The sequence below is a fragment of the Marmota marmota genome, unplaced genomic scaffold (assembly GCF_001458135.2).
Source record: "Marmota marmota marmota unplaced genomic scaffold, marMar, whole genome shotgun sequence".
NCBI classification, from domain to species: Eukaryota; Metazoa; Chordata; class Mammalia; order Rodentia; family Sciuridae; genus Marmota; species Marmota marmota.
Genome location: NW_026000037.1, coordinates 14,036,689 through 14,060,170, shown reverse-complemented (window position 1 = coordinate 14,060,170; position 23,482 = coordinate 14,036,689). Strand labels below are relative to the sequence as shown.

Here is a 23,482-nt window from a genome sequence, read left to right as displayed (position 1 = left end):
ATTGTCAAAAGCGTACATTAGCAAAAACTTTGACCTTGTGTTTAAAGTTGATATTTCTTCCTCTCTGGCAGCTTGGATCTGCTGTGATTAGGGAGCCTGAAGTTGAAGTGGGAGGGATGAGATTTATTGCCTAACCTTTTAGTCCTTCTTCTCTAGCTCACCAAGAGAGTCTTCAGGCTCTTCAAGGGTTGGAGGTGGGGAGGGGAGGAGGTAAGGAAAGCAGCTAAGGCTGTTCTCAGAGCCGTGTGTGGTGAGCTACATCCTGGCAGGTGTTCTCAGCTGACAACTTGACAGATGTTTACAGATGACTTTTCTCCGGTCTTTTGTGAGTTTTCTGCATTTTCCTGCAAGATCTCAAGCAGGGGTCAGCTTGATCTTTGCTATATGATTAGTAAATATGTCTTCTAGTGGTCAGTGATCCCTTACCACCTGGTGGCACATTGTGAATTTTATCCAGTGCCTGATGAATGTGTGATGATCAATTGGAGACGAGGACAAAGGACCTTAATCGAGGTTGGTTAATCAATCTAAAGAAAGAGTTTGTACTGATAGAAAGTATGGGATGAAAGAAAGGACATCAACACAATGAGGAAATGGTATTGTGAGTAGATGGGAACAGGGAGAATGGGATCGAAGCCATTTGCAAGGGGCACAGACAAGAAGGGAGTAAGAAAGAACACAAAGGCAGAAGCCCCGTGGCCAAATGGAGAGAAAATAAGTATTTGCTCTTGGGATTCTGTCCATCAGATGGTCGAAATGTGAAAGAGGAAGTTTTGCCAGTGTATTGCACTTGTGGTTAGACAGAAAATAATTTCACAGCAACATATGACCCAGTGGTGTTGCCTCTAAGGATTAAACAGCACCAAGTGTCTTTGCTCAAATGCTTCTAAGAATTAGGCAGACAATAAAAAAGAGAAGAAAATGAGGCAATGGACATCATTAGTCTTTTTAAAAGGGCCTGATATGCTTTTTTAAAGGATGAAAGTATAAGTTATAAACAGAGATTAAATGGCTGAAATCAGGATTTAATTTAAAGGCAACAAGACCACTAATGTGCTCATTAAATTCCCGTTGGCCATTAGGAACCTATTTAATGAGATTTACCAACCACTAAAGCCACCATGTCTATCTGTTAAGTTAAATATCAGTAATTTTGTTTGTTATGGGAAATACAGTTAAACTATTTCAACCAAGTAGGAAAGCTACAAATAATAATAATGAGTAACATTTCTTGAGTGTTCCTAACAAATCAGCCATTGGTTTAAAGACTTCCTGATCACAGTCCCCTTAAGTCCTCACAATGCAATGGGATCAGTGTTACTGCGACCGTCTTCATAGTTGAGGGAACTGAGTCCTGAACAGTGTAATTCACTTACCCAAGGTCATAAGACTACCAGTGGCATGAAGTTTGCACTTGGGCAGATATATATATCTCTCTCTAACAGACTCAGGCAGAGCTAATAGCCGCAGCCTTAGCAGTTGGACGCTGGTGATCTGATTTTCAGCACAGACCTCCATGTGGTCTCTGTCATGCTGGTGGAAGGAGTTCAGATGATCTCTTATAGAAAGTAGCCTGAGAGAGTCACCTGTCACAAGCCCTTGCTTTCACTTCTGCACACAGTTTCAGCCAGATCAAGGCCTGGAGGCAGAAGAGCAGGCCTCCTGGAGTTCTGACCCGTGTAGCTCTTTCTTTGTCTCAGATGTTTAATTCTTCCAACACCTGTGGTCCCTCAGATCTACCTTCTCTTTGTTCACTACCCAAAGCTCTCTTTCTGACCATCCTGCATCACATCTCACTTTATATCTTCCATTTTGCTTATGGCCTGGGGTGGCAGTGGACCGTGGCACAGGGAAAAGCTTGTGTCAGAGTCTCTGCTGGCTCCTCAGAGTGCAGTGTTAAGTGTCTGCTGTGGTTGGAAAGCAAGCATGAAGACCCCCGGATGCTTGCATCTGTGGTGTTAACATTTGGAGGGGCAAATAGTAGAAACTGAAAGTTTAAAAAGGAACTCTGCAAAGGAATGATGTGTTCACATAATTATTACTTGTCAAAACCACACTTCATAAATACAGCCTGTAGCAGCATTTCATTTTACACAATAGTTAATAATTAATCCGCTAAACTTATTATCTACTGCTAATGAACACATACCAAGCTTATTACTCTCTCTAAATTCTTGCCCAATATGTCAATATTTTCTTCTTGCCATTTTCCCTAATTTTTAAAAGTTGAAATTATGATTATATGATTTCATTCTACTCCATAGTGCTTCTAAAATCTTTTTTTCCCCTTGAGATAGTCTACCAGTAAAGCTTTTGAATAACTGAAGCGTAATTCTCTCTTTACCCTTCATTTGGCTAAGTTTTGGACTATGCCCTAGGTTAAGAACTTGTGTACTTCAATACAGTGCCAATCACATTGGTTCCTTTTACAACTAAATAACCACCTTATTAACAATATATATAAAGTCCTATTAACCTTATGGAAGTAATTTTGCATACACACTAGACCATGTGGGAATTGAAAGTCTGGAAAAGATATAGCAAGACTTTAATGAGTTAAACATATTTTATTGAAATATGACACACAATTCTGGAAATAGCAGAGTGGATGACATCAATAGGCTAAACCAGATGGCATGTATGACAATGTCTCCCATTAATGATTTTGTGTCATTTTGGAAACCCATTTTGTTGCTCAATAGTGAAGTCTGGAGGAAGCTCTTTGCATCTCATCTATATTTCCCTTAATGTCCTTAAACATTCTTGGACTATCTTCCTGGAAGGTAAAAACAGTCAACTCTTAAAAGAACCCCTCAATTGACTTACAGACTCTGATTAAGACAAATTTATACTGCTTTCTCCAAGCTGAGTAACTATTGTTACTTATAGCTGCTGGTGGACTGGTTTGCCTGAGATTTGAATAGGGTCAAGCAATATACTACATGGTACCATCTCTGCACCCAGGGTGCGTGTGTAAGTGGCCATCTTATCAATGTTCTATCACCTGAAAAGTGCTGACTTAATTGGTAAGATTTTCTACCCTTTTTATTCCTCATTTTCAGAAATCCTCAGGTGATGTTAGATCACCAATATGATGGTGGTAATGGAAAACACCAGAGGAGAAGGCTTTCTTCTTTAAGATGCCCGCTTTCAGTGAATCTGATTGATTAACAGCCCACAAGATTTATTTATACTCTATTCAGCTGTCCTGTCAAATGAGAGAGCCACTAGCTATATGTGGCAATTTTAATTTAAATTAGTTAGAATTAAATAAAAGTAACAACCCAGTTCCCCAGTCACCCTAGGCACATTTCAGGAACTCAGTGGCTACTCAAGGCAATTGGCTACCATATTGGACAGTGTGATTGCTGAACATTTCTCACATTGCAGCATATTCTCTTGGACTCTGCCCCTCTGGGGTACAGTGACCTGGCCTCCTGTATGTACTCTCATGGTGACACATGAAGTACCTTTCAAAGATTTGTGATCCTGGTTTTAGGTTGTTGAGTGCATGGTATAAGTCAATTAGTGGGTACCAAGTTGGATAGGAAGAGTAGCCCTGGTGTTCTCTTTGCACAGTAGGGTGACTATGGATATTGATATGGTACTGTACATTCCTATGAGTTGAAAGGAAGGAGTTTGTTTTCACCACAAATGATAAACATTGGAGGAGAGAGCTATGTTTAACCTGTTTCGACCATGAAGAATGCACATGTGTTTTGAAACATCACATTAACGGTGCAGCTAGGAATTTCCATCTCTCTGCCTAGCACTTTCACAGGATTGTTTTCTTTCTCATTTTCTTAGATTGATGAACCCAAGGTGACATATGTTAGGGCTTTATTAAAAATTTTTTTTAAATTTTCTCTGTAAAAAATTTTAGGTCCTCAGATATTGGTAAATCTGCAGACATCTGGCTAGAATGTCATTGCCACTGGGAATGCAGTGGGGTGAAAAGATGAAGTGACCAAGGGCAGCAGCCTTGTGCATTACATTATCACCTGTCACTACCTCTTACACTCTCCGTAAGAACAAGGTGGTCCTCCCCACTCAGGCCAAGACCTTGAGCACCTGCCAGATGCCCAGCGACTTGTTTGACCTCATTAAAATTGAGCGATCATGTTAATGTTTGGGTCTGAGGCCAAACCTCTTAGAGCTGTTGAAAATTTCTGAGGATATTTTCATAGGAGATTCGGTTTGTGATCTTTTCTTAGTATTTTCTAGTGGATCCGTCTGAATGGAAATTGACCAAGAGGGAATTAGATCTGTAAATAAGGATTAAAAGCAAAACATGTGCTATAAAAAATGCAGCCAACACATGGCTGGTTATTTTTCTTTATTTTTCACTCTAAAAATGATTCATGGTATAAAAACGTAGAAAAGACAATATGTAACAATTACAGTTAAGTCAAAACTTAAGAGCTCCCAAAGTATGGCACTAGAGGTCCAGAGAGGCCCATAATTAAAGAGGGTGTCTATTTTGAGGAAGTAGGGATTGGGTTCTTGACAGCTTCTACCCAGTGCTGGGCCAACTCAGAGTCATGACCTCTGTTCCCATGCCTGTCCTGCTGAAGGTCAAAAAGGTGAATTTAGTTCACAGCAAAAGAACAGCATAGAACAGTTCAATTCCTTGTGGCTTTGTCAAGATCTCGTGGGACTGGGAACTGATCAGATTTTCCCAAGGCAGGAGATTTTCTTGAACATAAATCAAATCTCCATCTATGAAGGCAAATGTTTTTACTCTCAGTTTAATTATTTACTGCCAAAGGACATTCTTCCAGTACCGCTTGGGCTCCGCGGCACTTCCCTGCCCAGTGGTCCTGTCGAATCGGTGCAAATGCCTCCACTAATTGGTGTCCTGCCCTGTTGTTCTCATGCTGAGTCCAGCAGGAGGCCCGTCTCTCTCAAAGAACAGGCTTAGTGGGATGAAAGTTCGGCCACACCATGGAGCACAGATGTGCGGTGCCTGAGTGTGTTTGTTCAGTCAACACGGACGTTTTCCAAACACAGATCATACAGGTGACCAAATCTGATTGTTGTTTTTAACTTTCAGGGAAATGATATTTACCGCACCGTTAGCCGTCAGTGACCCCCATACTAATTCCTCTTTTGTGAAACTACCATCAGCGGCAAAGGTGGCCAGAAGCTAAGGAGGAACCCCTGCTCCTCACTGTCTGCTGACTTCTTATGCTTGTGGGGACCTTCTGGGCACAAACTTGTCATGCCATCTCATAACTGCACTTCAGTCGTTTTGCCTACAAAATGATGATTTGGGACTACAAGTTGACTAATGTCCTTTCATATCTAAAAGTATTAGATTATATGACATGCCAGGCACAATGGCGTACAACTGTAATCCCAGAGACTCTGAGGCTGAGGCAGGAGGATTGCAAGTTCAAGGTTAGCCTCAGCAACTTAGAGAGGCCCTGTCTCAAAATTTAAAAAAAGTAAAAGGGGCTGAGACATAGCTCAATGGTAAAGTGCCCCTGGGTTCAGTCTCCAATTATTCTCTCTCTCTCTCTCTCTCTCTCTCTCTCTCTCTCACTCACACACACACACACACACACACACACACACAATTATATGATTTAACTAGGTTGCAGGATGGAAGTTAAGATTCAAGAACTAAGTTGTATACTTTGCTGCTTTCATTCATAGAGATTCTGTAATCTCTGCTTGATTTTTACAAAGTATTCTTCTCTAGCCAGGTGGTACAATGCCTGTAATCCCAGAGACCCTGGTGACTGAAGCAGGAGGATTGAAAGTTCAAGGCCAGCCTCGGCAACTTAGTGATGGCCTCAGAAACTGAGTGAGATCCTGTCTAAAAATAAAAAAATTTAAAAAGGACTAAAAGACATGGCTCAGGAGTTAAGTGTCCCTGGTTTCCTGGTACCAAAAAAAAAAAAAAAAAAAAGGAAATAGAAGGAAAGAAGAAAAAAAAATCCTTCTCTATAAAGAATAAAAGTGGAAACACAAAGATAAGATTATCAGCTTTCACCTCATCTTAACAAAGTCATAACACCTTACATTTGCATGGTAACAACAATCTTTATGTAACCGTTATCTAGATGCATTATAGTTTTCAAGCACCTTTATATATGCAATTTGAGCTGAACCTCACTACCATCCAGTGCAGTAATGGACAGAGCAGCTATTGTCCAGAGACTCAGAGAGGTCAGGTTGGAGAGATGAAGTGGTTAGTGGATGAGATGGCTTGAACTCATTTCTTTTGTCACTACCTCTGTCACCGCTCTGTGACATGACCCACCTCTCTGCTTTACTTGCTACTAACAACACTTGTAATACTTTTTCAGATTTAAAAAATAAGGAGGACCATGCAATATTTAAGATGTACATTTGATTTTAGCTTATTGAAACATGTTTGGTTGATTTGTCAATGTATTTGACTTCTATTTTAGCTGTATTTCTATAAAAGGAAACTGTATCATTGTTGTAGAAATTATTTTGTTTTACTTCATTTTCAAACATATATGAGGAAATTTAACTTCTCCAGAAGTAGTGGTAAATGGATCTTGCAGGTCTATTATTGCATTGAGAGGTGATCTTAGCAAGGAATATATGTGTGACTGGTGGGTAGAGGGGATGGACATTAAATTATCTGAAATAAAAACTAACTGCCTGCTTGAATTTGGAGGAAAATTATTTCCTTCAGAGTTAATTATAGGAAAGTATACTGGCATCAGCATTCGCAACTCTGGAGGCAAGCAATGACTATATTTTTGTTTGTTTCTGCTTTCTAAAATTTATACAGAAAAGAAATACATGGAAACATTGAACAATCTTGGAAATTTTGTTTGCAATGTGACTATTATTCCTAGGCAGCAAAGAGGAAGAGTCAAATGTGAACAAATTGTCATGGTTTGTTGAGAAATCTAGATACCGAGTTTCAGCAATTATTGTATTACTTCTCAGGAAGATTTTTTTGCAGCTATGATGATAAATCATAATTGAGGTCTCAAAACACCAGTTCCCAAATTCAAAAAAACAGCAATTTCAAAGCTTTCACGTTAAAGGATGTTTGCTTTTGAGCAACTATCTTTCTGTACAGCTGAGAACACCACTAAACAGGAGACAAGCATTTACAGGAATTTATCAGGATCTAGCAAAATTATGCTATATAATTTTGGGTGTCTTAAAACTCTGGGGTAGACATTTTCTTGCTAGGTGTAGATTTCTTATATTAACATGGACACTGCTGTTGTATGCTTTAGATCTGAAATGCTCCCAACAGCTCTTGGTGTAAAAGTCTTGGTCCCAAGTGCAGTGATGTTCAGAGGTGGTGTTTTGGAAAATGACGAGTTCACGAGGGCTCTGATCTCACGAACGGATTAATCTGTTAAGGGATTCATAGATGGATGGACTATAGAGGGGTGGTAGAAGATGTAGGAGGTGAGACCTAGCTGAAAAGGTGCTGGGGGGGTGCATTCCCTTGGGGATGATATCTTGTCCTTGGCCCTTTCTCCTCTCTCTGCCACACCCTTCCACCATGACGTTTTTGCCTTGCCATTGGCCTAAAAGCAATAGAGCCCATCGACCATGAACTAAAGACCATGGACCATGAGCCAAAAATAAATCTCTCCTGCTTTACACTGATTTTCTCAGGTACTTTGCCATAGCAACAAAAAGCTGACCAACAACTATTTAAATAAGTGAACACTCTCATAAATAATATTTTCTGTTTTCCACCTCTCCTCTCCCCACAAAGGACATCTTCAGGGAACCCATTCTGGCAATTTTGAATGGTTTTCATCTAAAAGTGACATTCTCCACATAGACTCATTTTCTTGACTGAGTTGCCCTTTAGTAGCTTGGCCAAGTCCTCTTTATCTTGGGATACAGGGAAAGAAGACTTTTATTCTTGTTTTGAAAATCTTGCTGATTTGCCAGACAAACCTCCAGTCTGATCTCTTTCTTTTGTAAGTTACATAAGTCGTGCTGTGTGAACTAACATCTTGTCACTCATTGTCCTAAAGCAAGAGCCAAACTGGGGAGAAGCCACCTACTGTTGAATATCAAGCCTCTGCCAAAAAGGCAACAGCGACATGCTGTTCTGCTCTGCCCTGAGTGATCAAACAATTCGGAGAGCAAACAGGAACTCCGGCAGCAGGAATCAAAGGCCTTCCCAGCCAGAGTGGAGAGAAGCAAGGGAGAGGTCTGAGATTAAGGTGAGGTGACACTATGCAAATAAAGGCACCCTGACTTGATGTTTTTTGTTCGGGACTCTTGAACACCATTAGGGAAGACAGCTGCAGGCGGATGCAATTTTTATTCAATGGATGGAGAAACAACACAACACCATGGCTGGACTGATTTTGTTTTTCATAAGGTTTATGTGTGTGTGTGTGTGTGTGTGTGTGTGTGTGTGTGTGTGTGTTTATATTTGTATTTATATTCATATTCTTCTGTTGTCTTGAAAAGACTTTAAAGTACCTCAGTCTATTGTGCACACACACACACACACACACATGTACACATACATGTTTTTGGTTCAGGCCAGATTGTCTTTCATAGAGAGATTCAGACAGAATATTTGAGAGTCCTAAACTTCATAGTGGAGTTCATCAGAAATAAATGTTTTAGCACCACTTAATTCTTTCAGAGTTGCTTCTGCTAGTCAGAATGAAATCATAGTGTTGTAGGGTATTGGAAGGAATTGTCTTGGAAGAATTATCTTTTACAAGGTTAATAATGAAGTTTAAATGAATTTCTTTTAAAATTGTGTCCATATAGGTTCTTGTGAATGCTTGTTTGAAGATGGACAGGTGATCGTTTTCTTTGTTCATTGCTTCAGAACCTTCAGAGTAGCACTGTGGCTGAGAAGATGTGAAAATGAGCAAACAGGCAGAGGGGACGGTTTGTGGCCTCCGATCAGTAGTGCTCAGACTGTGTCCATCACTGAGCTCTTCATCCCCCTGCTGTTACTTGTATGTCCCTCACAGATTGTCACCATCACCATTGGTTACTGGCCTCAAAATATTTGAACTGTGACTAGATTTGATGTAAGGAGTGGGTTCTCCTTGTCGGGGACAGGGTGGACACTAATGCTTAAAATATAGAGCTTCTGGTTTCTTTTTTTCAGCAGCCTTGGTCTGGGCTGCTATAACTAAGCACCTTGGCCTGGGTAGCTTATGAAAAACAGACACTGATTCCTCACAGTTCTGGGAGCTGGAAGTTGGAGATCAGGGTGCCAGCGTAGTTGGGCTGTGGTCAGGGTACACTTCTGGGTTCCAGACTTGTGATTTCACATGGTGGAGAGAGTAGGAAAGCTCTCTTGGGACTCTTGCAAGGGCACTAACCCCATTCATGAGGGCTTCCACCTCCTGAGCTCTTGTAATCCCATTTAACTCCCAAAGACCCTTCCTTGTGAGTCTGTTATACCTAGTACTATCGCCTCGGGCTTCAACATGAACGTTGAGAGATACGTGCATTTGGTCCATCATATACCCCTTTGTGAGGTGGCCCCCATCAGCCTCCCCCTAAGATGTGGTTCCAGGTCATCTGTTTTCGTTGCATCAATTTGTTTGGCCTTCCTGTGCCATGCCTTTCTCTCCTGTTCCTGTGCCTTGCCTTTCTCTCCTGTCTCTGCATCCTCACAGTGAAATGGAGTAATGTCTCTTTCCCATTCCTGCTGTCTTTTGAAGGTGAAGAGAATCCTACCAGGATGACAAGCCTGACTTTACTCCTCTGTTCATGTCCTCACAGCCTTCACCCCAGAGAAGGTGGAGTGTGACCTATCTAACTGAAGGATTTGGAAGGAGAAACAGCCAAGAGACCTCCTTTTTTTTAGGAGCTAGCCTGCTCTTGGCCTCCCCACCTGCTCCGTGTCCTTCTGTCCAGCATCGTCTGTGACTGCCCGAGTCTGGACAACTCTCACCCACAGGGGTGACCTGTGTCCTCCACTGCAGCCTTCTCTGGTGACAGAGGTTTTCATCAGAGCTGCTGGAACAACCCACGGCAGTCCAGGTGGCTCAGACCCAATAGACGTTGATTTCTCACAGTTCTACAGCTGGAAATCTGAGGTCAAGGGGTCAGCATGACCAGGCGTTTGTGAGGGCTTCTTCCAGGTTACAGAATGTCACTTTTTTTCCTGTATCATCACATGGTAAAAAGAGACCATGGAAATCTAAAGGTCTCTTTCACAAGGACATCCCATTCATGATGGCTCCACCTGTACCTTCTGATCACTTCCCAATGGCTCCATCAGCAACACCATTGCTGGGTGTGGGATTTTAACATACGCACCCGGGGGGATATAAATGTTCTCTCCATACCAGCTCCCCTCTGCTGTCATGTGTGAATTACTTTCAATTGATTTTGGGGGGGAGAAAATGGGTCCTATTTGGGCCCCATGAACCTACAACACAGGTATTGTCTTCTTCTCCAGGTCTGTCTTTGCCCATCTTTTTAACTTCTGAAAACTCAACTTAGAGATCCCCCCTGTCTTGGTTTCCTTCCTTCCTTTATATTCCATGCTCCTGTAGGAGCACATATACACTTTTTTTTGTAGTGTATTTTCTTGTCTCTTCCCCACCAAAGGGAAAATTTCTTGAATGCCGAACTGGTTCATCTTCGTTTTCCCAGCATCTATCACAGAACCTGGTATATAGTAGGCACTTAAAGGTAGATAGAATGGAATCGATGAATTATGAGAAGATCTGTGGTCATTTATTTAATCTACCAACATTTTCTTAGGACAGTTAAGTACTGTGGTCACAAGAAAATTCACGAGTGTGTCTTCTTCTTCAGAAACTGCCTTTCACATTGCTATCTTAAACTACTTCTTTAGCACCACAATTATGAAGATAGAACTCCAGGGCTTTTGTTCTAAAGACTATTAAATTTCCACTTCCAAATGTCCTCAGAGCATTTGAATTTTGGCCCCTAAGTTTCCTTCCCAGTGTAATGATTTTGGCTGGCATATTCAGTAAACATAAAGCTGAGGGTGCAATGTGTATACACCTTGGGGATGAGAGTTTGTATTTGAGGCTTAGCAGCAGAACGCAGGGGATGAGGAGCAGAAAATCTGATATATATTTCATGGCATTGCCTGGAAATAAATCCCGAGACCTACACTAATAATGTGGCTCATTTGAAGTCAATGATTTTGAGATGAGAGTCAGAGTACCAACCGTGATTGACTCTGCAGGCAGCAGATCGGGTCTTAAATCAAAGGGCAGCCTCATCCTTGTTTGCTACGGACACTGGCACCTGCCATTCATCACCTGCTTTATTCCCACCCTGTGCATGATTGACACCTATTTATTGTCCATTTCAGTATCTTTTCATGCGTATCCATCCTATCCTCCTAAGTGGGTTGTAAGCTTCTGTGGAATAGTGTAACAACAGTGATACACTTTTTCGTAACCTGTAAGTCTGTTCTGCAGTGCCTTGTACATGGTTAATGCTCACAAAAAGTTTGGTGATTGATCCTTTGAAACATCCACAGGAAAAGTAATTCCAACATGTAAAACATGAAAATAGTTGCAAGTCCCAATCTTTATTCTCTGAAAGAGAATGGAAATCACAAGCTATTTGATGTTTTCATTGTGTCCCTTTAACTTCTCCATTATGCCAAAATAAAGCAGATTTTTTTCCTTCTAATTTACTTAAATAAAGGGCTATTGTATGTGAAGGTAAACTAATGGAAATTCTGGAATGATTAAGTGACTCTTGGGTTCAATATTGGTAAATAATATGACACTGTAGATTTCCAGGAGAAAATAAATGCTTTAGTTTCCAAAACTGTCTGTTAAATGGAGAGACAGGTGTATCATGTTTACAAGGAATATGACATTATAAACTGAGCCAAAACAACCCATCCAGATGTTCAGTGATCTGTATCCATGAACCCAGAGAAACCTGTCACAAGTTTTATGGGTAATTTTTGTTTGTGAGTGTTTAGACACCTTAGCAGCCAACTGGAATGGGGCCAATATCAGTAACAACACAGAGATGAAACACCATTATCTAATCAACTCCCATCAAACCAGTCAGTGGTAAAACAGTGCTTCCTCGAACACTTATTACAGATAACATTTTGGTTGTTAAATTTATGAAGTGTAAAGTTATATAACTTCTTTTTTGAAAAAGTCAAGACTGCATTTTCGTTTGCATATCCACCCACAAATACTGTTTGGCAGTAGAAGCTCTAATAAGGTCATTGACAAAAATAAATTACATAAATTGTATTTAGCAATTTCCAACATTCACTGAGAAAGTCCACGCAGGGGGCATGGCCTTGCCAATTATGAAAAATGTTATCCTGAATAATTAGCAGAGTGTGTTGACAAAGTGTCAGCGTGAGTGGAGATAGCGTGCTTTAGCTACTGGCATATAAGAGACGCCTTTTTGCACCCAAAGTTTTGCTAATTTAACATGTTTTCATCCTACCAGAAATCCTTATTGTAAATTTGGTAAAGGTAGTGCTTATTGTAGAAGAAACCATTTCTGTTCTATCATGCTGCATATCATGAGCAAATGTCACCCTCTCAATTATTTGGATGGTAGAGTGGCTACTCTCCTCCCTTGTGGTTCAGTTATTAGATGCCCCCAAAGAATGGGGAAAATAACATGCTTATTTGAATTTCCTATTAAAGGAGCCTTGAAACCACCTGGATTGCAGATCTCTGTGCACACCCAGATAAAATTGATTTTTCTGGGTTCCACCTATTCTTAGTCTTGCTGGATTCAAGGCATGGGCAACCTGCTGTCTAGGACACACACACTTGAGCTTAGGCAGGTGGGCAGCTTGGCCATTAGCTGCTCCATGAACCTGCAATGATTTGGGCTGCTCTGGAAACACACCCAGCACATATTCCTGAAGAGTCTGGTGGGCTCTTCAGTATTTCTCGTGGAAAGATCCATTATTTCAGTTTCACAATATCAACTTCTGACTTAATAAATTTTAGAAGTCAGAAAGATTCTTGAGATACACAATATTCATTGCTCTTTTTCATCTTCCTGTCAAAGAAGATCACAACAGACACCTAACACAAAACCAAAAACACTTGCAAAATCAGAAGACCCTCTTCTGTCTTTGAAGCCTGTGGTCCCAGTGTAGACATGTCCAGCTTGCCCATGCCTCCTTTGGGCATCTCTGCTTATTCTCTCTCCTTTACCAGTGTCTCTTCTTTCCTTTATTTCATTAAATGTGGAAGCTTCTGTTTTTATTCTCTTCTTTTCCAGTGCTTAACTGGTAACCTCATCCTCTCTCATGATTTATGCTCAATAGCTCTCCCTTGAATGAATCTCCCTTCCTGAGTTTCGGAAGCACAGTCCCCGTGCATTTCTGTTTTGTGTGTTTGCACTTCACTGGGCATGCTGGAAACCAGCCCAGCATCCTCATAAGGTGTCCTGTGCTCATTTCCTCATTCTTGTTCACTGCAGCATCATTACCACAGTCACTCGGGTTCAAGCCTCAAAACTTCACCTTGGCTCTTTCTTTGACTCAGATCTAATGATTCACCAGGTTTTGTAATTTCTTTATTATTGCTACGTCACATGTCCCTTCCTTTCTCATTGCTAGTCCTTGGTTCATGTTTTTACTATCTTCTTCATAGAAAGTCAACACGACCTTCTAATAGGCACCTAAATCTCTCTTTAAACCCAAATTCAGCTTACAAAGTTCCTTTAAATGTATTTCATGGAAATAATTTTTTCACTATAATTCACTGTTCCAAAAATGGTCTTTTTCACCTTCTAAATATTTGTTGAATAGAATTACTAAATGATCCAGCAATGTCACTGCTTGGTACGTACCCAAAGGAAATGTTCTCAACATTGCATAGGGAGAGCCATGCCACCATATTTATTGCAGTGTTGTTCACAGCAGCCAAGATGCCCATTGGCAAAAAAAGGATCAAGGTACAGCCTGCCTCCCCCACCCACACTTACGAGGAAAAATTGCAACCTCAAGAAAGATCCCATTCTTTGTGACAGTATAGATGAACCTGGAGAACATTATGCTAAGTGAAATAAGTGAGATCCAGAAAGAAAAATACTATGTGGCCTCACTTATATGTTGAATCTAAAAGAGTCAAATACATAGAAACACTGGAATGGTGGTTACCAGTAGTGGGGAGGGAAGGAAATGTGAAACTGTGGGTCAAAGGGCACAAACCTGCAGTTATATAGGATGAATAAATTTAGAGGTTTAATGTGCTGCAGGAGAATGATCAATAATACTGTATGGTACATTGAAAAAATTCTAATAGAGTAGATTTGGGTGCTCTAACACACACACACACACACACACACACACACAAAGAAGTAACTGTGGGAAATTATGGGCATGTTAATTTGCTTAGCTAATCATTTCACTATGTATTTCTGTGTTAAAATATCACTTTGTACTCCCTATGTATATGTACAATAAGATGTTGATTTTTTTTATTATGTGCTGGTTATGTTCACAAATTCTGAGGTACAAATGTGGGACATAGTCTTGTCCTTAAAGAGTTCCTAAGAAGGTAATAAACAACCATAATATAGAATGATTCATATAATGATTGAAGTATTTTCCTATCTCTAAGTTAGCTGTTTAGAATTACTTTCCTCCTTATATCATACAATGTCTTGCAATTTTCAAAGTCCACATAGAATAGCATCTTCATTATGATGTTTTTGTTGTCTCACCTGCTGATTATTGTTCCTTCTTTTGAAGTCCTATATAATTTTTAATAATTTATTTGGAAATTAATCACTTGCTAGTCTGTCATCTCTTCTATTTTGAAACCTAACAGTAATTTAATGTTTCATATGTTGTCTTATATTTTCATTTAGGTTGTGCTCATCCTGAGGTTAGTGACTAGATCTTAAACTTATTGATGGAATTCAGGCCTTAGTAGTGTACTACTATTATGTATTCAAACACATTACAAATGATAAGTAATATCATTTCTATCATGATTTAAAACTAATAGTGATATAAAATAGTTTAAAATATTTTATGCACTCAAATTATTATACAAAATTTTTAATGTATGCATTTTCAACCTTCTATTCCCCTTGAAACCTATCCTTGCAATTCCTAAATCTCATCTATCTTTAGCAGTTCCCAGGAGAATTGTTGTTTAAAATATAATTCTGTGTTGTCTCCTGCGAGGAAAAATATGTTCTTCAAAATAATTTCACTACAATACATATTCTGACTCAGGAGATGTTGATTTTTGTCAGTTTGGTCTCAAGGCAAACTTGAATGTTAATGTAAGGAAACAAAATACAATGCTAATGATAACTGAAAATTCCATTAGATAATATTCTATGTGCTGAATAACTAACTAATTCAAGATTTTAATATAATAAAGTTTTTATGGAGTAGATATGTGGTGTCTCCCAAAAGATCAAGTACGAGACAATGCAAGAATTTTCAGAGGTGAAATAGATTATGAGAGTCATAACCTAATCAATGGATTAATCCTCTGAAATGGATTAACTGGGTGCTAACTGTGGCCAGGTAAGGTGTGGATGGAGGAAATGGGTGCCGAGATGTGCCTTTGGGGTTTATTTTTTTAATCCCTGCTGAGCGGAGCTCTCTCTGGGCTTCCTGGTTGCCATGCCCTGAACTGTTTTCCTTTGCCGCACGTTTCTGCCATAATGTTCTCTCTCACCTTGGACCCAGAACTGTGGATTGGCCATCTATGAACTGAGACCTCTGGAACTGCGAGTCCCAGTAAAATAAACTCTTCCTTTTCTGCGTGGCTGTTGTCAGATATTTTGGTTACAGTGACTCAAAACCCGAATAAAACAAAATGTTAAAAAAAAAAAGTAAGTTTCTATGGTGATGGTATAGTTTCCGTCTGGTTTATAACAAATTACCTCAGACTTAGTGGCTTTGAACAATGCAAGTTTGTGTGTTCTTATAGTTGTGTAGACCAGAAGCCCAACATGAGCTTCCCTGAGCTAGAATCAAGGCAGCTGAAGGCTAGCTCCAGGAGACAAGGGAGGAGGGATGGTTCTCTCTTTTTTGCAGCTTCTAGACACTCGCCACATTCTTTGATCTCCTTCCTCCTCCATCTTCCAAACCAGAAAAATTGGGGGCCAAGTCTTTCTCCCACTGCCTTCTCTTTGTTTTTTTCTCTCCCATCATCACCTCTCTGACCACAGCCAAAAAATGTGTTCAATTTGATGGACCCTGCAATTATATTGGGATTATATTGGGCCAACTCAGTCCAGGATACTCTTCCCATTTCAAGGTCCTTAACTTAATCACATCTACAAAATCCCTTTTTCCCACACTAGGGGATGCATTCATAGATTCCAGGGATTAGGAGACAGGCATCTTTGAGGAGCCAATATTCTTTTTACTACAGTGATCAATTTTATACATCCGTAACAGTTCATTTTCAACTGAATGCTTTTCAGTATCATTGGTAACAAGTCTAAATTTCGACCAATTATGCATTCTTAGAACTTGAGGAGTCCATAGGAGTCATCTGTGGTAGTCAGCACTCCCTCAATGGTCCTTTCTTCTGGGCAGTCATGGCCCTACACAGTCTCCTTCTGTGTTGAACTAGGGTTGACTTTGTGATCCATAGAATATGGTGGAAGTGAGAATGTGTCTCTTCTGAGGTAAGGTTATGGAAAACACAGTGGCTTTTGCCTTGGACTCTCCCTTTAGGAAACACGAGATGCCATGGGATGGGAACCTTCCAGCCTCTTAGGAAGAGGCTCCTCTGAGGAGAAAGGCCTATATCAATAACTGGCACCATTTCCAGTGGCGGAGGTAAGCTACCCTGCCTGTAATCCTCCAGTCCCGGTCAAGCCTTCACTTGACTTGATCCTGGCTGACAGTCAGACCGCAATTGCATCAGAGACTCTGAGCCTGAATCTCCAAGCTTAGCCTCTCCCAGATTCCTGACCTGTAGAAACTCTAAGAGATGATAAATATGGATTATCTTTTAAGTCACAATTCAGGGAAATTTGTAACAAAGCAATAGATAACTAACACATCATCTAATCTACCGTTTCCAACGCATGTTCTGAGAAGCACCAATTCAGTTAGATGCTCTCTGAAACAGTATTCTTTGTTCTAATAACTTTAAGAAACAGTATATACTCTAGATTTATTCCTAGATGATTAAAATATACATTTGTGGGAAATAAATTAACTCAATGTGAATTAAAGTTATTTGATTGTGGACCAATCTCTACCACTACCACCTTTGCCACCTATTTTCAAGTTCACCTATGTTCTTTAAATATGCCAATTAAATTTTATCTTACAGCATGTGTGTGTGCAGAGGCTTCGTAGCATCAGGGAATAACATCTATTTCCTATTGACACACTTTTCCTGTCCTCCTATTATACCATTAGACTGTTTATAATAGAAATTTTCATACAAGTAAAAAGATGTGTTTAAGAGCAGAATACCTTATTCTGTCTTCAGTTGCTTGTGATTTAGGATGAACACAGTATTTGAAGTCTTGGTGAAAAAATATATAATATATGAGGATCCTAGGACTCTGGTGAGGAAAACAGTAGTTCCTTCTTCACAGTTTCCCCTCCTGTGTTTTAGAGGTTGCTCTTTGATGTTCTTCTGGCCTTGTTCACCCCCTGGGGTAGGGATTCTACAGGGGCTAGGACACTTTCCCATCTAGACCTGTACCCCTCTTCTAGACTCTATTCGGGGAACAGTGGTCTAAGAGCTCCTTGTTCACCAGGCCCTGACCCTGTTCCCCATGGTCTGGAAAGCATCTCCCATGGCACCACTCTCCTAAGACCTTGCCATAGTATCCAACAGTGGGTCCAAGAGATGGCCAGGGGATGGTAGCTGCTCTCTATGGTATGTAGTCAAATTTCCCAGCCCCTCACAGTGTAAATTACAGCTGGGATTGGAAAGGGAAGAAGAATATCTTGAAGGTTAGGGGTTAGTTCTCAATTTTCAGGCACAAAACTCTAAGTCTGCATTTTCTAAATTAGAATTGCACCTGCCAAGTTGTTATGAAAATATATTTGTCAAGCTAAGTGGACAAGACATTTTATTTAGTGGTTTTTTAAAATGGTATTTGTAACTTTTAAATATTTATACCCATGGTATGTGATGTTAGTACTGTTATTCCTGCCCTGTAGCTTTACTGATGGACTGGCTGGGTGTGCTCTGTGTGTATACCCACATGGTGAAAGAGGTACTTAGTAAGTCTAAGAGTGGAGCAGGAGGGCGTGTAATATACACCAACTTTCCAACATTCCTCTTGGCCTTGGACCAAGGTATAGAGTTGGATCTTACGTACATGAACCATTACATATAGTTGGTATTTCTGAGGTAGTTTCTAGAAGGACTTGAAAATAGTGACACCCTGTAGATGATATTTTCATTGGCCGTTAAACTCCTGGATTGGAATTCTCAGTCCAACTGGATTCTGAGGAGCCTACATATTAATGCATTTCAATTCTTAACAGTCTCCTTTCCTCTCAATTTATAAAGTGGGTACTAGGACCAGAAATACCAGAATTACCTGGGTAATTTTTTGTTAGAAAATGAAATCTGGGTAGCCCTCCATACCACAGACCTATTACAAACCACTGAGGGGGTCTACCTATTAATCTAAGTCTTCCAGGTGATTCAGGGGCAGCTGCAGCTAAGGCTTGGGAACCACGCTCGTAGTCTGTATCTACTTCCTGATGGAGCCAATCAGACAAATATGGCTTAAAGTTTTCTTATTTCTGGCCACATTTACTCAATAGACACCATACAAACACCATTAAGAAAAAATATGGCATGACTTTATAATTGAAACAGAGAGCTTTCCTTTAAGTTCTTTCTAGAAGAAATGCACAAGGCATTTTAGATGTTATGGTAATTGCTAAATCTTATCTATTTAGTGTCTTTAGTTAATGCTTGCTCTCTTGAATTTCTTTGCTTTTATATTTAACTTTGGTTCCAAGTTGTAGTTTTTATATTGTTGTTTTTAAGGATCTAACCCCCCAAAGGGTGCTTCATCAAAGACTGAAATGTCATAAAGTAAAATCAATAAATAAAGTTAATGCTAAACCTGATTTGGAATAGAAAAAGAGAAAACACAGTTCTTTCTTCACATGCAATTTAGCATCCGAAAGAAAACAAATCTGTTGCTTGGTTTTCCTTATTTTTTTTCCTACAGTTTGATTAAATTTTCTGATCACAATAGCAATGCAAATCCACTCTGATATTCACTGTGAAATGAATAATTCTAAAAAGCTGTTTTTATCTAGTGACAGGAAAAGTAGAAAATCAATTGTATTTCTGAACTTTCAAGTAGGGTTAGTATTTATTAATTTATTAATTTACTTACTGATGTTTAATATCGTGTTGCTTTATATCTACTTAAAAATAAAGTGAATTTATATATAGGGAAAAATCAAGAGAGGGTCACCATGGTTTGGATAAGTACCCTCCCCAAAGACCTGTGTGTTAGGAGGCTTGGTCTCTAGCTTATGGGATTATTGGGAGGTGGTAGAACTTTTAAGAGGTAAGAACTAGTGGGAGCATGTTAGGTTATCAGAGTGAGCCTTCTGAGGAGAAATTGGGACCCTGACCTCTTCTTCTGCTTCTTTTGCTTTCCTTTTACTTATAGGTGAGAGTCCTCCTCTACCATGTGTTCTACCACAGACCTAAAGCAAAAGGACCGAGCATCCATGGACTGAAACCTCTGAATCCATGAGCCAAAAGAAGCCTTTTCTCTTTCTAAATTGATTATCTCAGGTATTTTGTCACAGTAATGGAAAACTGACACATGGATTTAATATATAAGTCTATGTTGGATAAGTATTCTAGTTGTCATAGGACAGCTCTTACATTTTGGTCATTAGTCACTTTCCTGATCTTATTTACCAATGGTCTTAATATGGACGTTGCAGCCAGTGCCATTGCTTATTCAGGTGAATGTGAAATGAGTAGATCCTGATCTATGGCAACCTCTTAAACCTACCTATGGGTATTGCTAAGCTGTGAAATCACTTCCATCATTAACTTTTAGTGCTTTTGTTCTAAAAGGCACTTTTGATGAGTAGAGTTCAACAGAGGATGGCTTGTGCTCATTGACTTGTACTTTATAATTATTTTTACTTGTCATTTATAATTATTCTTAGTCATGGTTTGGGTCTATGTTTAGTGTCTACAAATTTACTTAAGGCTTTTCAACAGTAAGCTTCCTTATTTCACTTGCATTTCTACTACTAGGTAATATTTTTATATTCTTACTGGAAATCGAAAAACAAGTTTTAAATGAACTTTGAAGCTTACTTGAGTCATATCCAATTGTGTACCAATGTTATGAAGGCATACGGAACATATATGGTAAAAAGAGAGTTCTTTCAGAATAGCTCACTTAATTTCATAGCTGTGTCTTAATATGTAACTCCTGTGTTCTTTCAGAAGGATTTCTATGATTCATACAAAAATTTTTAAACTCCAATTTTTATGTTAAAAATAGATAATTTTGTATCAGTTCTTCTCAGTCAAAGGAAGTAGCAAGTAATTTGTTCTTTCATTTTTTTTTTTACAGAGAAAAAAAGATACAGAAAACATAAAGCTTCAGGTTGAGAAAAATTTAAGGATGTATAGTGTGATAATCAGTGAGAATTTCCTGGGTTTTGTGCTTACAAAATAAATTTCAAGTTTTGATTTTTATTTACTTAAATGGTTTATGTACATTTGAATATTGAAGTATTTCTTATCAAAATACATATTTGAAATTAGAAAACAAGAAGAGATGATTTTCTCATCAGCAGTAAAGTGCTTGCCTAACATATGTGAGGTCCTGGGTTCTGTTTCCAGTACCACAAAAAAAAGAAAGAAAAGAAAAGATTTCTATTTTTTTTTCCAATTTGCTGTAATTAAAAATTACTTTCGCTGGGTGTGGTGGTACACACCTGTAATCCCAGAAGTTTAGGAGGCTGAGATAGGAGGATCCCTAGTTCAAAGCCAACCTCAGCAATAGAAAAGCACTAAGCAACTCAGTGAGTCCCTGTTTCTAAATAAAATACAAAATAAGGCTGGGTTTTGTGGCTCAGTGGTTGAGTGCCCCTGAGTTCAATCCCCAGTTACCCCTCCTCCCCCCCCACAAAAAAAGACTTCTCAACTTGATTCTATTTAAGGAAAGTGAATTTCTTGATTCATGTTGTATGACATTGTATATAATATTGTTTAGTAGCCTGCACTATGTTTGCCTCTTTAAGAAATGACCATAGGGGAAAAAAAGATAACATAACTTCATTCATCTTTCATTTTAGACTAGTAATGGTTTAAAACCTGAATAAATGAGAATATGACCAACTAAACTCTGATCTACACTCAGATAGTGTTCTACTCACTCAACACAATACACTGAAAAATCTGTATCTTTCATTTCAGTCCAAATGCATTTCCAGTATGCAACACATATTTATTATCTGCTTCCCATGTGCAAAGTATCTTTCTAGAAACTCTGATTACAAACATGAATTTTTTAAAAAACAAAATTTCCTGCCCCCCAAAGAGCTTGTGGTCTAGTAGAGAGAAAAAAAAAAAAACAAAATATACACAGACAATAAATATAAATTAATTTATAGGCCTTTTACACTGAGAGTCTGATACTATAAACAACTAATAGTCACATGGGTGCAGTGCGCTAAGCTTTTTTAAAATTCTAAGTTCATGCTTGGACGTGAAATTTAATTAATGTGTCAGGCACAATGGTAATAGAACCTGGTCAGATGAAGAAGTGTTAGCCACACTTCTACTGAGATACAGGTTTAATGAAGTTACTCCTTGCCAGATACAAAATAATTAGTTAACCTACATTGGGAAGGTCAGGTATTTTGAAATACCCCATAAATATAGTGAATATAGCTATAATTATAAAATAATACTGTAATTTTGCACCTACAAGGTTAATTTTGTATTACTAAAGTAAATTGAGACCTTGTAAGTCTCAACCGTGTATGATTTAAAGTGCAATCATTGAGCGATATTTTTAGCTTGGTCTTCGCTAATCCTCAGGAGATGCTGGAGACGGAATGTTGAGTAGAGGTTGATCTACTATCAGGACAGCTGAAGGTAGCCTCCAGTGTGCAAGGACCATGAATGTGTTATCAAAGCAAAATGAAGAGCTGCAATTTGTATATCGCAACAACACTTGTGAAACTCCAGACACCTACAGGAGATGAATCCTCACTTATCCTTCTGGGATAGGCCTGTCGTGTGCAGTTTTATTGCATTTTACAGGTGGGATAAGTAACTAGCATCAGGTTGGTCGCAGAGTAGGAAATAAAACAGAACTCTTTTTATTTCTTATCTTGTAATTTAGCTACTGCTTTCCCTAAACAAGTCAAGATATACTCTCTTTAACAAGAGTCTCCAAGTTATTTTTTTTATTTTGAAATCTGACCTTCTCAATTAGATTTGGGGTTAGACTGCGTCTTCCATATCATATAACATTGGTCACACAGTAGGTGCATGTAGTATTTTTTTTATTCTTCTTGCTTTTGGTTTTATAAAAGTAACTGGTACTGAATTAGAAAGATGAAACATCAGAGGAGTGTTAATTCATGAGTATCCTCTGACTCCTGGCACATTGGACACCAACTTTGGCTTTGATGGGCCTGCGTGTATCTTTCTAACATTTTCTCACTTGGAACAACAAAGGTACTATTTTGTGACTTTTATAAATATGAGTTGCTGTAGAATAAGGAAGAATTCGTTTCAATTCTTCTGAGAAACTTACAATGTATATATTATTATGAGCATGAATAATAACAATTTATTATCTCGGCCAGAATACCAGTGCAAAAATCATTTGCATAGGCAAATATTTGTTAGTGTGTGGAGGTTTCAAACTCAGTCCCCATTCAGAGGTAATAGATACCTAAATGGATTTTTCTTTTTCACGTATGCACTTCAAGGTTTAGAAGCAGATGAAGTGTTATAAATATCAGAAAATAATGACAAATTTTTAAAAATCACTAGAGCCTGCTAAATTTATAGCATGAACGGAAGTAGAAAATCACAATCCTTTGAAACACCGAATTTGATTCTTTAAATTTATTTATTTTTTTCATTCAAGTTAGAAGCTCCACCACAAATTCCTCAGACTTGCTGGAGTTGGGTTTTCACTGAACTTAAGATGCTTTGTTTTAGAATGTGGTTTTTATGGTTTTTTTTTTTTTTCTCTCAGGGAATAGGAAGTTGTCTGTCCTTTTCTAGCAAGAGAAGACCATAAACCAACCATAAGATGGAAATAGCATCAGTAAATCTTGTAGCTGGGAGATCCTCGTGATGCCTTTCTAATGTCTATTAATAAATGAGGAGTTTGTTTGTATGTTGTGAGAATGAGCTGCACCTGAAGGGAGGAATGTGTTCTCAAAAGGCTACAACTTGAGTAGAAGGCAATGACTCTCATGTATGTGAAGAGCACATATTCTTATTCAGAGCTGTTTCAGCAGGTCAAATGGAATTTAGGTACAAGTTACAGGAGAGTAAATACTAATACTGCATAAGGGACG

At 38.9% G+C, this 23,482-nt stretch overlaps 1 long non-coding RNA gene across 1 annotated transcript; it reads left to right on the top strand.

Annotated features, from left to right (window-relative positions):
* The first annotated feature begins 7,880 nt into the window (after window positions 1-7,880).
* LOC125619345 lies at window positions 7,881-19,703 on the top strand. Its single transcript, XR_007350844.1, has 2 exons — window positions 7,881-8,186; window positions 19,576-19,703. It is a non-coding gene; the product is annotated as an uncharacterized LOC125619345 (long non-coding RNA).
* Window positions 19,704-23,482: the final 3,779 nt, after the last annotated feature.